This window comes from Podarcis erhardii (assembly GCF_964252035.2).
Source record: "Podarcis erhardii genome assembly, chromosome: 1".
Taxonomy (NCBI): domain Eukaryota; kingdom Metazoa; phylum Chordata; class Lepidosauria; order Squamata; family Lacertidae; genus Podarcis; species Podarcis erhardii.
The window spans coordinates 139,689,911-139,702,080 of NC_138497.1; the positions used below are offsets into that span (position 1 = coordinate 139,689,911).

Here is a 12,170-nt window from a genome sequence, read left to right on the forward strand (position 1 = left end):
ATGGCACTCCGGAACAGATCGTGTCCACAACCAGAGGTACCCCTGTATTGTAGTAATTTTCTTCAGCAGCATGCACTAGTAAATCAAACCATAGTTTGTTTAAGCCATGTTTTTTAATGTGACATGCAAGCTGGGCCAGCAATTCAATTTGAAATAACCGTCTGCTCCAAGAGAAATATGGAAATCAAGCCTGCTGGGCCACCATAGTATCCCATTGCCTGCTTGCTATACATATTCCTGCTCTGCGCAGGTGAATGTCTACAACTCAAGAGACATGCATTTGGCAGAATTTTGACTGCTTACTTTTAACAGCCTCCCTTGTGTTTTAAACATTGGAACAAAGATTAAACTCCACAAAGAAGTAAATGTCTTGAAAATTGTCAATACTCCAGAAAACCTACTACCAGACTGTCATTATCACAAGGGAGTGCAGATAAAAAGAATATAATGCAGAAAAAAAATCAAGTCGTCTTTTAAGTAGTGTCCTAAATAGTTTTTGGTATATAGATATGATTTCAACAGGCTCTTAGATCTGATGGTCTCCAGAGTGTTAAGTTCTGCGTAAGATAGTAATATTGGTATGTTTTTAATATAAAATTGAGATTTTATTCATTCATCCTCTCTGTACACTAATTAATTAGGGGTTGTTGTTTTTTTACTATCGAAGATTCTTATAAAAGATGTAGCAAAGTAAGTATGAAAATAACTGGAATCCCAATACAGTTCTTTCGCCTTCCATTTATACTGTGCATGCTTACTGTTGTCAGCATTAGGCCTCTACTCTGAGCTGTCATAGCTCTGGACAGATGCTCTTGGTCTTGCATAATTCTTATGTCTCACCTGCTTGCCAACATGAGCACCTGAAAGTTCAAATCTGTTATACCCAATAAGGTGGATCAGAATGCAAATTAACCAGCAGCCTAGGAAATAAAAGAAGCCTTTTGGAAGATGCCACAGAATTGGCAGAGCTACAGCTGGAGCAAAATGCACGTGACAGCCCCTCCCTGTATAATACCAGATCCCTCTGGCTCGTATCTTTCCAGATTCCACTAACCTTTCCCAGAAGCTGCTTTTCCCTCTTTGTAAGATGGGCAAGAGGAAAAGAAACTAAAAATTGGGGCATTTGTGCTATAGATTAATCAACTATACTAGACATATTATTGAGGGACCTTCTATTTACTACCCTCTATGGTAGATGCTCTTTTGGAGCATCTTAAAAAAAATAAAGTGTCCTATGTAAGCAGCATAAATTAAGCAGCAAATGGTGCTCAATTCAAGCAGCATAAACCTACTGGTACAGTTTTGTTTGAAGGCTTGAATTGAACCATGCTGATAGTTGTCCTGGTGCCAATGAATCAGTTAAAGGGAAATATTCATCTGCTATTCTCCCTGCATGTTTCATACTCCAGAGATCAGCAGCAAACAAGGAATCTGCTGACTGCTTGTGCATTCATTGATAATAGCAGGGAATTACTATGTGTACTATTGTACACTGTTGGTTCCAAAGAAATATTTGTGTATTAGCAACATTAGCACTGCATTTAAACCACCATGGCCAATGCTGGATCTGATTGCTCTTGTAAAAAGAATGTTCATTGTTTCTTTTGAGATTAGATTGACATATGTGTAGGGCTATTTCCCTCTTCCTCAGAACAGCCTGTGTTGAACTTCAAACTAGCAAAATCCCCATCACTTTGAAGGGAGAAGCTGTTAAGATGGCGGCCTGAACACTGCAAAACCTCAGTGCCTGCAATGTATCCTCACTGTTTGCAATGCAATGCTTTGAGAAAGGGAATGACTCAGCATTATTTAGCATTACTGCCGTTAGAGAGTCCCCTTCAGTTATTTTCACCCACGACAGATAAGCTCCCTCTAATTCGAATACGGGATATTTTAACCTCTGCTATTAATAACACTGCGTTTTAATACAGCTTGGCCTACTTCTCCTTCCTCCCAAGCTTTCCTCTCCTTAGTTGCTCTCCATATCTGTCAGCAGCTTCAGCCTTCACCCTGTTGACCAGGCACACAACCTTGGCTTCATCTTTGATACAACCTGGTCTGCCGCAGACCATAGAATCATAGAATCATAGAATCATAGAGTTGGAAGAGACCACAAGGGCCATCGAGTCCAACCCCCTGCCAAGCAGGAAACACCATCAGAGCACTCCTGACATATGGTTGTCAAGCCTCTGCTTAAAGACCTCCAAAGAAGGAGACCAATTGCACTTGTGCTGAGGGAACCGCAATGGCTGTCAGTTAGCCAGCTACTGAGTCATGTTTGAGGTCTTGTTGTTAGCATACAAAGACATGGACAACCCAGGACCAGGTTGAGCCATAGTGGGTGCTTGTATGGTTGTGCATGAAAGGATGTGATTGTGTGTGTGTGCATGCACATGTGTGGACAAAAGAGAGGGGCGGGGAATAGGACTGGAAGAGGTTGAATGACAGACCAATCCTAGTCCCATATATTGAGATGTTCTATTGTATTCAATGGGCCTACTCCCAGGTAAATTTGGTTCACATTGTAGCCTGAAAGAAGGGAGCAGATGGTAGCTGATTTTGTGGATTGCTCTGTTAAGTGTTTGTGTGCCTGTGCAAGGGCCAGTGTGAATAAGAATGAGGAAGAAAAATGAATGGAAGATGGACGTACAAACGGCAGAGTGTGTCACTAGCGTGTGGGCCTAACCATTTTCCCATTTTCCCAAATGCAGGCCTTGACTCTGAAAGTGGCGCCCACCCCTGTCAGAGGGGATGCCATCAGAGCAAATGGTTTTCCCTCCTCCTGTGTGTGGGTGGAAGTGCTTTATGCTTCCCCTACATGGGTGGCAGTTGACTTATTGGATCTCAGTAATTCCTCAAAGCCAAGAAACATTTTTTTAAAACCCTCTGAGAGCAGCAACATGGGTTGGAGAATCTGAGCTGACTCTTCCTTGGCATGTTCCTCTAGTTACTTTTCACACAACTCTTGCGCATCATAGTAGCCTATTCATGGTTTTCATGTGAGTGAGTGAGTGAATGATAGTTAGTTGACCTCTACATCAGTATGGATGGAAACTGTGGGGTTTTTTTATTTAGTCATACTGCCACCCACACAAAGTACCACACATTAAGTCCCTCTTAATGTTCCCCACACACCTGAAAACGCTGCAGTGACTGCATTCCTGTTTCTCTGAGTGTACAAACATCCCACTCAACACAAGTCAGCCCTTCCAATTCGTCACCTTCTCCAAGTGCCAGATGCACAAAGAAGGCGACTCACTGTACAAAGCATGCATTCTTCAAGTGACAAACATAACAGGGCATCAGAAATGATTAGAAGAAGACGGCAACATTATATTGTAGGTGCTGCTGAGTAATTATACATCTCACAACTCTGTTACTCTTTTCTTTTTCTGAAAGTGCTATTCCCCATTCATCTACCAAGTTATTGACAAGCTTGCCATTTTTAATTCATTTGACTAGCTAGAAGAAATCCTCAGCACCTTTTAGAAGGGCAGAAGAAAATATTTAATTCTTACATGCACCATTTTAAAGGAGTGCTTCCACATTTTTAGGCAACAGACCCATGAAGAACGTGGTACGACCACTTAGAAAAGGGGTCTGAGCTTAGTAGCAAGAGTGCAGGCTTTGTGTGCAGAAAGGACAAGGTGCCAACTCTGGCAATTTAGGTAATTGGGCAGCATCTCTGGTAAGGAATTCTGCTTGGGACCCTGGAGAGCCATTGCTAGCAGAACAGACAGTGTTGAGCCATGTGGAACAATAGTCTGGCTCAGTATATGGCAACTTCATACATTCCAGAAATATTAAAGATTTCTAGGTGCTCTCAGCAAGTGATTATGAACCCAAGCGGAACAGCTTTCTGGATTAGTAGGGAAAATGTGGACATTAGTGGGAAATTCTAGTGTTAGAAATGGGGAGTATCATCTATATAACAACCGTTTATAGCATTTTCTTTCACTACAACATGAGTCAAACATTATTCTAACCTCTCCCCACTATGAAATGCTGTAAGTTTTAAAAGAAGGCACAAAAATACCATTTTGTGTTTGCTAACATCCACAATCACTTCTGTTTACAAAGCTGTTCACCCTGTTACTGCTATTTATTGATGATTTGTAATTGTTTTACTGATGATATGTTAATTATTCTACATGATTTATGTTGTCTTTGTGATGTTCTATTATGTTGTTGTCGTTTATTGTTTGTAAGCCACTTTGAGATTCATTTGAATAAAAAGGGGGCACAGAAATATAATCAATCAATCATAATCTGTTCAAAATCCCAGGTGACATTGTTGCAATAATTCTCACATTGTAGAGGAAAATGAATACTCTAATTAATTGAAAGCAAGTGGCTTCAGTCTATCTAGTATCTCATCCAGGCTTTAAGTAAAGTGGCCTAAAATGAAGATTGCTCCACTTCCTGCCAGGATTAGACCAGCAAGTAAAAGAAGCTTATCTCCACTACCTTGTCCCTACAATTCATAGACAACCCAACTCTCTCCCTTAGGTTGCTCACCCACCCCAAAACCGGAGTTTCCTTCTGCAACAAGGCAGACTGTCAAGAATCCAAACAGCCACTTCAAATTGCACACTATCCATGCCTTCTCTTGTCACTCAGATCCAGCAATCCCTCCTCTGCATGTGGTTCCCTACTTTCCACTAGACTAGCTCCCAATAGTATTCCTAGAGATGGAGTAAGAGACGGTTCCTCCATGCTTCCCTCTCCCACCACCAAAAGAGGAAGAATATCATCCTCAAAAGGCCTGCTGTGTCAAGGAAGATTTTTGTGGTCTGCAAAAATAATCTGTAGATTATCAAGAAAGGGGGGGGGGGAGAGAGAGAGAGAGAGAGAGAGAGAGAGAGAGAGAGAGAGAACTGAGCTCAGTGACAGCCTCCCTCACTTTCCTCCAGTTGAAAATACTAAAACTTGCTCACTTTGAGAGCATGGTTAGATTTAGAGGCATGCCAGGTTAACAGTAGAGCAGAGTGGGTGAAGAAACTACGGTTCTCCAAATGTTCTCATCATTGGCCCTGCTGACCTTGGGCTGATGGGGTTTGGAGTTCAATGACTAGAGGACCACAGGACTCTGAACTCTGGGCGATCTGTACACTACAAAAATGGAGGGTGCAGTTCATGCACAGGAGGTAAGAAGTGGGACGAGCAGCCACAGTTTAGTCTCCCTCGTCTCTTTCTATGCAACTTGATTTATGAAATGTGTGTTTAGTTTAGCTCTAATAGCATCAGAGCACTTGCCATTTTGAAAGGCTTTTTCAAAACAAAAGATGTCTGAAGATGCAAGATTTAATAACAGAAGGGGAAAGAAAAGGTATCATTTTAAGAGGGAAAGGGCTACAGAAAATATAAAAATAGAATTGGCTAAAAACCAGAAACCACAAAAAGAGATGTCATTCAGGAAATAGCACTAATGTGTCACCATGCTGAAGAATTTTCCCCATGTATTACAGAGAAATCTTAGGAGAGCAAAAGGGATTTTCTGTGTGAAGGAGATGATTTTGATTATGACAAGACTGAGTTGCTTCTCTGTGAAATCTTAACCAAAGATTTCATCCTCCATTTATTAACTGCAGCTAGATTAGAGATTGCAATTTTTTTTAGGAAAATTTAAATGCAAATCTTTTTGAAGCCTGGATGTCACAAGTATGGGACATCATGCTTATGGACAAATTAGCCATTTCATAAAAGTAATTATGCCCTGGCTGGGGGGGAGGGGAGGGGGAAAGACTCACACCTTTTATTGACTTTGTTAAGAAAACCAAACATGGTTTCCACTGTCCACCAACACAAGGAACCTTATGAAGAAACATATTCATTTGAGTGCTTTTCTTGGAACATCTAAAACTGCAACCATCAGTCACTGTTTTTCTTTCTTTTTCTGTACTCTGTTTTCCTTGTATGGGTATGTTTTGTTACTTGAAATTAAAAATCATTTTTTATAAAAAGGAAATGTATGCATTTTGCATTATCCTATGGGGGGGGCACTCTAAGTCTGTTTCTGTCCAGAAACTACATGCTACTAATCCTATCTACTGTTGGGGATTTCTGAATCAGGGAGTGTTAAAAATAATTATATGTTAATCGTCTTTCATCCTTACTACAGAAACTCAAACACACTGACCTGGTTGTAGTGTGCAAGCACACTGTCCTCTGGATTAGTTGACAATGTAAGACACCAGTCTCTTCACCCAGCTGAAGAAGAGAGACATAAAAAGGGGGGAAAGTGAAGTTAAAGCAACATTGGTATTAACCCTTGAAATCTGAGGGAAAGAAAATATTTTTAAGCTGCTTAAATAATGGTCAGAAAATCATCAAATAGAAAACGAATCACAGTTATGTCAAAACAGAATTGTAATTCATAGGAAACATCTATTTCTTTTTTCCTGCTTCTTTATGGTGTGTTCCTATGTATTTAAATTTCAGTCAACAATTCCCAGAGAGACGGAATACTTCTGATAATTTACATACAGTGGTACCTCGGGTTAAGTACTTAATTCGTTCCGGAGGTCTGTTCTTAACCTGAAACTGTTCTTAACCTGAAGCACCACTTTAGCTAATGGGGCCTCCCGCTGCTGCTGCGCCGAAGCACGATTTCTGTTCTCATCCTGAAGCAAAGTTCTTAACCTGAAGCACTATTTCTGGGTTAGCAGAGTCTGTAACCTGAAGCGTATGTAACCCGAGGTACCACTGTATATGCAAAAAGGTGAGCATGAGCTGTGCTAGTATATATTTACTAGTAATGTAATGTCTGAGATTCCAACAAGGATCTGCTGAAATGTGATCAACAAGTGGAAAGGGGGAAGCAGTGAAATTTCCACAATTTTTATATTTAAATCCTGCTTAGTGAAACATTTTAACATTCTCAGGCTCAATATAAACCTGGGATTCTTTTGCACCTTCAATGACCATGTAAATGAGAGGATTTAGACATGCAGTTGCTGTACCTGCTAAATCCTCCCCACCCCCTTCAACATATAAACATTTATGACTCAGGATGTCTGTCCTACATCAAAACTGGCAATTGGGCCCCAACATCAAGATAGGGCTTATAGAAACTGGCTAAGAGATATGTATAACTGGCCACATCATTTTCTGTACACTGTAAGGCAATATAACTATTTCCAACACAGTATTTTGTGGTTTCTTCCCTGTGTAAAATGGTGGTGCGGATGTGGTAAAATCTCACAGTCTTAAAATGTTCTTTTTCTAACTGTAATTTCATGTTCTTTATCGTATTGTGATGATGGTTGCCCTGAAAGGAGGGATGAAAAAAAAGCTAATTAATAAAATTCTGAACTTAGGTGTCTTCATTTTGTGAAATATCGATGGATTATTATTTCAAATTCTGAAAAAGTATTTTGGTTAGAGCAGATGTTGTAGATGGGTGGTGAATTGAATCCAGCTGGCGCACTGGAGTCTCTCCCACACACAACACAGGCCAACTTTGACAGAAACACTAGACCTATCAATCACCTGACATCAGGTGACAGCTTCAAGAGGTCTCACTCTCTGTGCCAATCTGCACTGAGAGCAAGCTCCTTTGAAGTGCCGATCAGCTGATTGGTTTCCAGGCTGTACATGCAAACAGGCATTTTCCTTCTCGGTCTACAGACAGTTTGGATTCAAACCATGCTTGCAAACAGAGGGGGGGCTGACCCTGACTGAAGGCATCATTTGAATCCAAACCACACCTGCAAATGGATTTTGAACACACATTAGGTAAGGGATTTGCAAGTGCCAGCAATCAGTTGTTCATCAGTGCTTGAGAAGCCCTGCTGCTCATTTGATCAGCTTAATGGCTGGTCTTGCAAAGGCACAAGGGTAAGTCACACTTTGCCATCTTTTCCTGCCCTGATGTTATATATGACTTCAGGTGTAGGGCAAGTGAGTGCGGCTTAGCATCAAACAGCCTTGTGCTCAAGGGCCAGATATTCCACACAGAAGATGTAGTGCATGCTTTTTTCACATGGTGGCTGAACACCATTTTCATTTAACAGTGTTTCTATAAAATGACATAAAGATGGGAACTGTCCCAGAAGGAACTGGAAGCAGAAGGAAAAAACTGTGGGGTAGACAAGAAAGAGGAATATATATCCACGTTTTGTTTTGGACCATACTGATCTAAAAAGAGGATAAACTTAAACTTATTTGGAAAGGGGGAGGTGCTTCATCTGACGAAAGGTTCCTCTCCAGAGCAAAAGACACATGGCACAGTTTTCATACCTGACAACATACACAGGCATACCAGATTTTGCTCTTCCATTCAAACACTCTCAGCTAACAAGAAACTAATGGGTGAAGTAGCCCTTAACTGAGAAATGTTCACATTTATCACAATGCATTGCTAAAAATGGCAGATCAAGCTTCACTTGCCATAAAAGTAGCTATAATTTTGTATACGTATCCTCAAATTCAGTAAATCTAATTCTGAAAATGGGATATAATATAGAATCTACATTCTATGTAACAAGCAATGTATAATAATCTAATGCGCTAAAATAGAAATTCTGTCTTTAAAAAGATTTGCTTTCCTTTTTATAACTAATGTGCATTCAGCAATGCATGATTAGGGAAAGTAGGTTGCCCCAGGATTCTGAAAATCTTTTAAAATTATCCTAATCAGCTGATAATTGTTCAGGGTTTAACAGCGAATGAGTTCTCAGAAAGAGGGCAATGGTAATAACTGAGGTCACATGGCTTAGTTGCCTGCCTCAGTTAAAGAAGCAGATGGCTTATATTAGCATCTGAATAAGAGCATGAAGTTCCTAGCTGAGACTTGAAGGTGGGGTGGGGGGTTATAAGTGCACTAGACAAACATAATTTCCTTTCCACATAAGATGCTGACTTAGGAGCTATTTAACAAGCAGGTTTGTAAGAATCTTACATGGGCACTATGAATGAAAAGCAAATCTTTCATTCCTGTAGGCTTGGGAAACAATAAGAATTAGGAAGATATCAACTGCCCAGGCAATCATAACTGAAAAGCAGAGAGGAAACAATTTTGGAAAACTTTTTAAAAAAGAAAACCTCTCCATTTAAAAGAGCTTTAAGGATTGTGCTACAGGTTATGGGCTGGACTGTTGGCCAATGGAATTACCCTGTCCATTGTCCCATGCTATTGCCACTCCTTGAATCTGTCTCAGTACAGAACAGAAATACAGAAATTAGCAACAGTATTCAACAGAATGCCTGTATTCACCAGCATGTTGTTGTTGTTTAGTCGTTTAGTCGTGTCCGACTCTTCGTGACCCCATGAACCAGAGCACACCAGGCACTCATGTCTTTCACTGCCTCCTGCAGTTTGGTCAAGCTCATGCTGGTAGCTTCGAGAACACTGTCCAACCATCTCGTCCTCTGTCGTCCCCTTCTCCTTGTGCCCTCCATCTTTCCCAACATCAGGGTCTATTCCAGGGAGTCTTCTCTTCTCATGAGATGGCCAAAGTCTTGGAGCCTCAGCTTCAGGATCTATCCTTCCAGTGAGCACTCAGGGCTGATTTCCTTAAGAATGGATAGCTTTTATCTTCTTGCAGTCCATGGGACTCTCAAGAGTCTCCTCCAGCACCATAATTCAAAAGCATCAATTCAATGGAGAGCCAGTGTAGTATAGTGGTTAAGAGCGGTAGACTCATAATCTGGTGAACCGGGTTCGCATCTCCGCTCCTCCACATGCAGCTGTTGGGTGACCTTGGGCTAGTCACACTTCTTTGAAGTCTCTCAGCCCCACTCACCTCACAGAGTGTTTGTTGTGGGGGAGGAAGGGAAAGGAGAATGTTAGCCGCTTTGAGACTCCTTTGGGTAGTGATAAAGCGGGATATCAAATCCAAACTCCTCCTCCTCTTCTTCTTCTTCTTCTTCTTCTTCTTCTTCTTCTTCTTCAGCGATCAGTCTTCTTTATGATCCAACTCTCACTTCCATACATCACTACTGGGAATTCACCAGAATAAGGGGTAGCAATTACCTTCTCCTGGCAGCTGGCTCTTGGAGTGTGCACAATGTGTAGCATTTTGTTGGGGACACAATGAAATTTAGGCCCCGTCTGCACTACTCAGTTACACAGTATCATCCCAGATTAAACACTCATGGCCAAAGAATCATGGGAACTGCTGTTTGTTAAGGATGCTAAAAGGTGAGTTCCCCACACAGAACTACAATTTCCAGTTTCCTGGGAAGAGGGATTGACTCTTAAACCATGCTGGAAACTGTAGCTCTGCAAGGGGAATAGGGGCCTCCTAACAACTCTCAGCATGCTTAACAAATTTCACTTCTCAGGATTCAAAATGCTGTAATACTGCTTTAAATGTATGGTGCTGGTGGGGCCTTACCTCTGAGTAAACCTGCATAAGATTAAGCTGCATTACACCTTTTCACTGCATTATTTTCACCATGTAATTGGCTCTTCTACAATTACAGAGTGCCATTACTAACACTGGGGGATAATTTACATCTTGTAATTTATGCAAGTGAGACAGATAATAAATCCCATGGTGGAGAAGTATCCCAGAGGGACCACATGCTATGTAATTACAGACCATTGTTACTGCATTAGTTTTGGTTCCTCTGCCCTCCAACAAATAAGAAGCTGAAGAACAAGATACCGTATTTTTCGCCCCATAGGACGCAATTTTCCCCCTCCAAAAATGAAGGGGAAATGTGTGTGCGTCCTATGGGGCGAATGCAGGCTTTCGCTGAAGCCTGGAGAGCGAGAGGCAAGGGTGCGCACTGACCCCTCTCGCTCTCCAGGCTTCAGGAAGCTATCCGTAAGCCTTGCAAGCCCGGCGGGAGTTCCCGCGGGCTCACAAGGCTTGCGGGCAGCAGCCTGCAGCCCGGGCGAGTGTCCGCAAGCCTTGCGCGCCCGGCGGGAGGTCCCGCCAGGCGTGCAAGGCTTGGGGCGGCAGCCTGTCGCCCGAAGCACGCGGAGCCCTCCGGAGGGTGCCCCGTGCTTCGGACAGGTGTGCGCAAGGCTTGGGGCAGCAGCCGCGGCTGGGGTGGGGAAATAATTTTTTTTTATTCATTCCCCCCCCCAAAAAAAAACAACAAGGTGCGTCCTATGGGCGCACAGTATAGGACGCACAGTATAGGACGAAAAATACGGTACATTAAATGTTAATTATCAGGTACAGCACTAATTTAAAAGTCTGACTACTTTCTTGTTTGATACATTGCTGTTTCTCATATTCAAGAGATTAAAAGGTATAGACCTCTTTCTTAAAAGGGAGCAAACATCAACTTTGTTTAAGAGAAAAGCTTGCACATTTTTTTCAGTAATAAGAGTAAATTCAGTATCATGCAGCAGATTGTATCTTTTTTTTTCCTCGTGGGAGACTCGGGGGCATTTTGTGAAAACCGTGAGACACACAATCAATCAGTGATAGCAGCAATGGACAGAATATGTTGCCTACTCTACCTCTCCCTTTTGTTCTCCCCAAACACACTTTTTGCTTCTGAATCCACAGGATTTAACAGAAGTCAACGTACGCAAATGTAAACTGATGAATCATAGAATCATAGAATCATAGTTGGAAGAGACCACAAGGGCCATCGAGTCCAACCCCCTGCCAAGCAGGAAACACCATCAGAGCACTCCTGACATATGGTTGTCAAGCCTCTGCTTAAAGACCTCCAAAGAAGGAGACTCCACCACACTCCTTGGCAGCAAATTCCACTGTCGAACAGCTCTTACTGTCAGGAAGTTCTTTCTAATGTTTAGGTGGAATCTTCTTTCTTGTAGTTTGGAACCATTGCTCTGTGTCCACTTCTCTGGAGCAGCAGAAAACAACCTTTCTCCCTCCTCTATGTGACATCCTATTATATATTTGAACATGGCTATCATATCACCCCTTAACCTCCTCTTCTCCAGGCTAAACATGCCCAGCTCCCTTAGCCGTTCCTCATAAGGCATCGTTTCCAGGCCTTTGACCATTTTGGTTGCCCTCTTCTGGACACGTTCCAGTTTGTCAGTGTCCTTCTTGAACTGTGGTGCCCAGAACTGGACACAGTACTCCAGGTGAGGTCTGACCAGAGCAGAATACAGTGGCACTATTACTTCCCTTGATCTAGATGCTATACTCCTATTGATGCAGCCCAGAATTGCATTGGCTTTTTTAGCTGCCGCGTCACACTGTTGGCTCATGTCAAGTTTGTGGTCAACCAAG

The 12,170-nt window shown here is 42.0% G+C and overlaps 1 protein-coding gene across 39 annotated transcripts in view; it reads right to left on the reverse strand.

The window, feature by feature from the left end:
* MAP2 (microtubule associated protein 2) overlaps window positions 1-12,170 on the reverse strand; it is a 343,536-nt gene that overhangs the window by 230,645 nt on the left and 100,721 nt on the right. For 37 of the 39 annotated variants that reach the window (XM_081851863.1, XM_081851852.1, XM_081851843.1 and 34 more), the window contains one exon: window positions 6,140-6,210. The exons of the other annotated variants lie outside the window; for them this stretch is intronic. The gene's annotated coding sequence lies outside the window, so the exon portion shown is untranslated. The remainder of the gene's footprint in view (window positions 1-6,139; window positions 6,211-12,170) is intronic. 39 annotated transcript variants of the gene reach the window in all.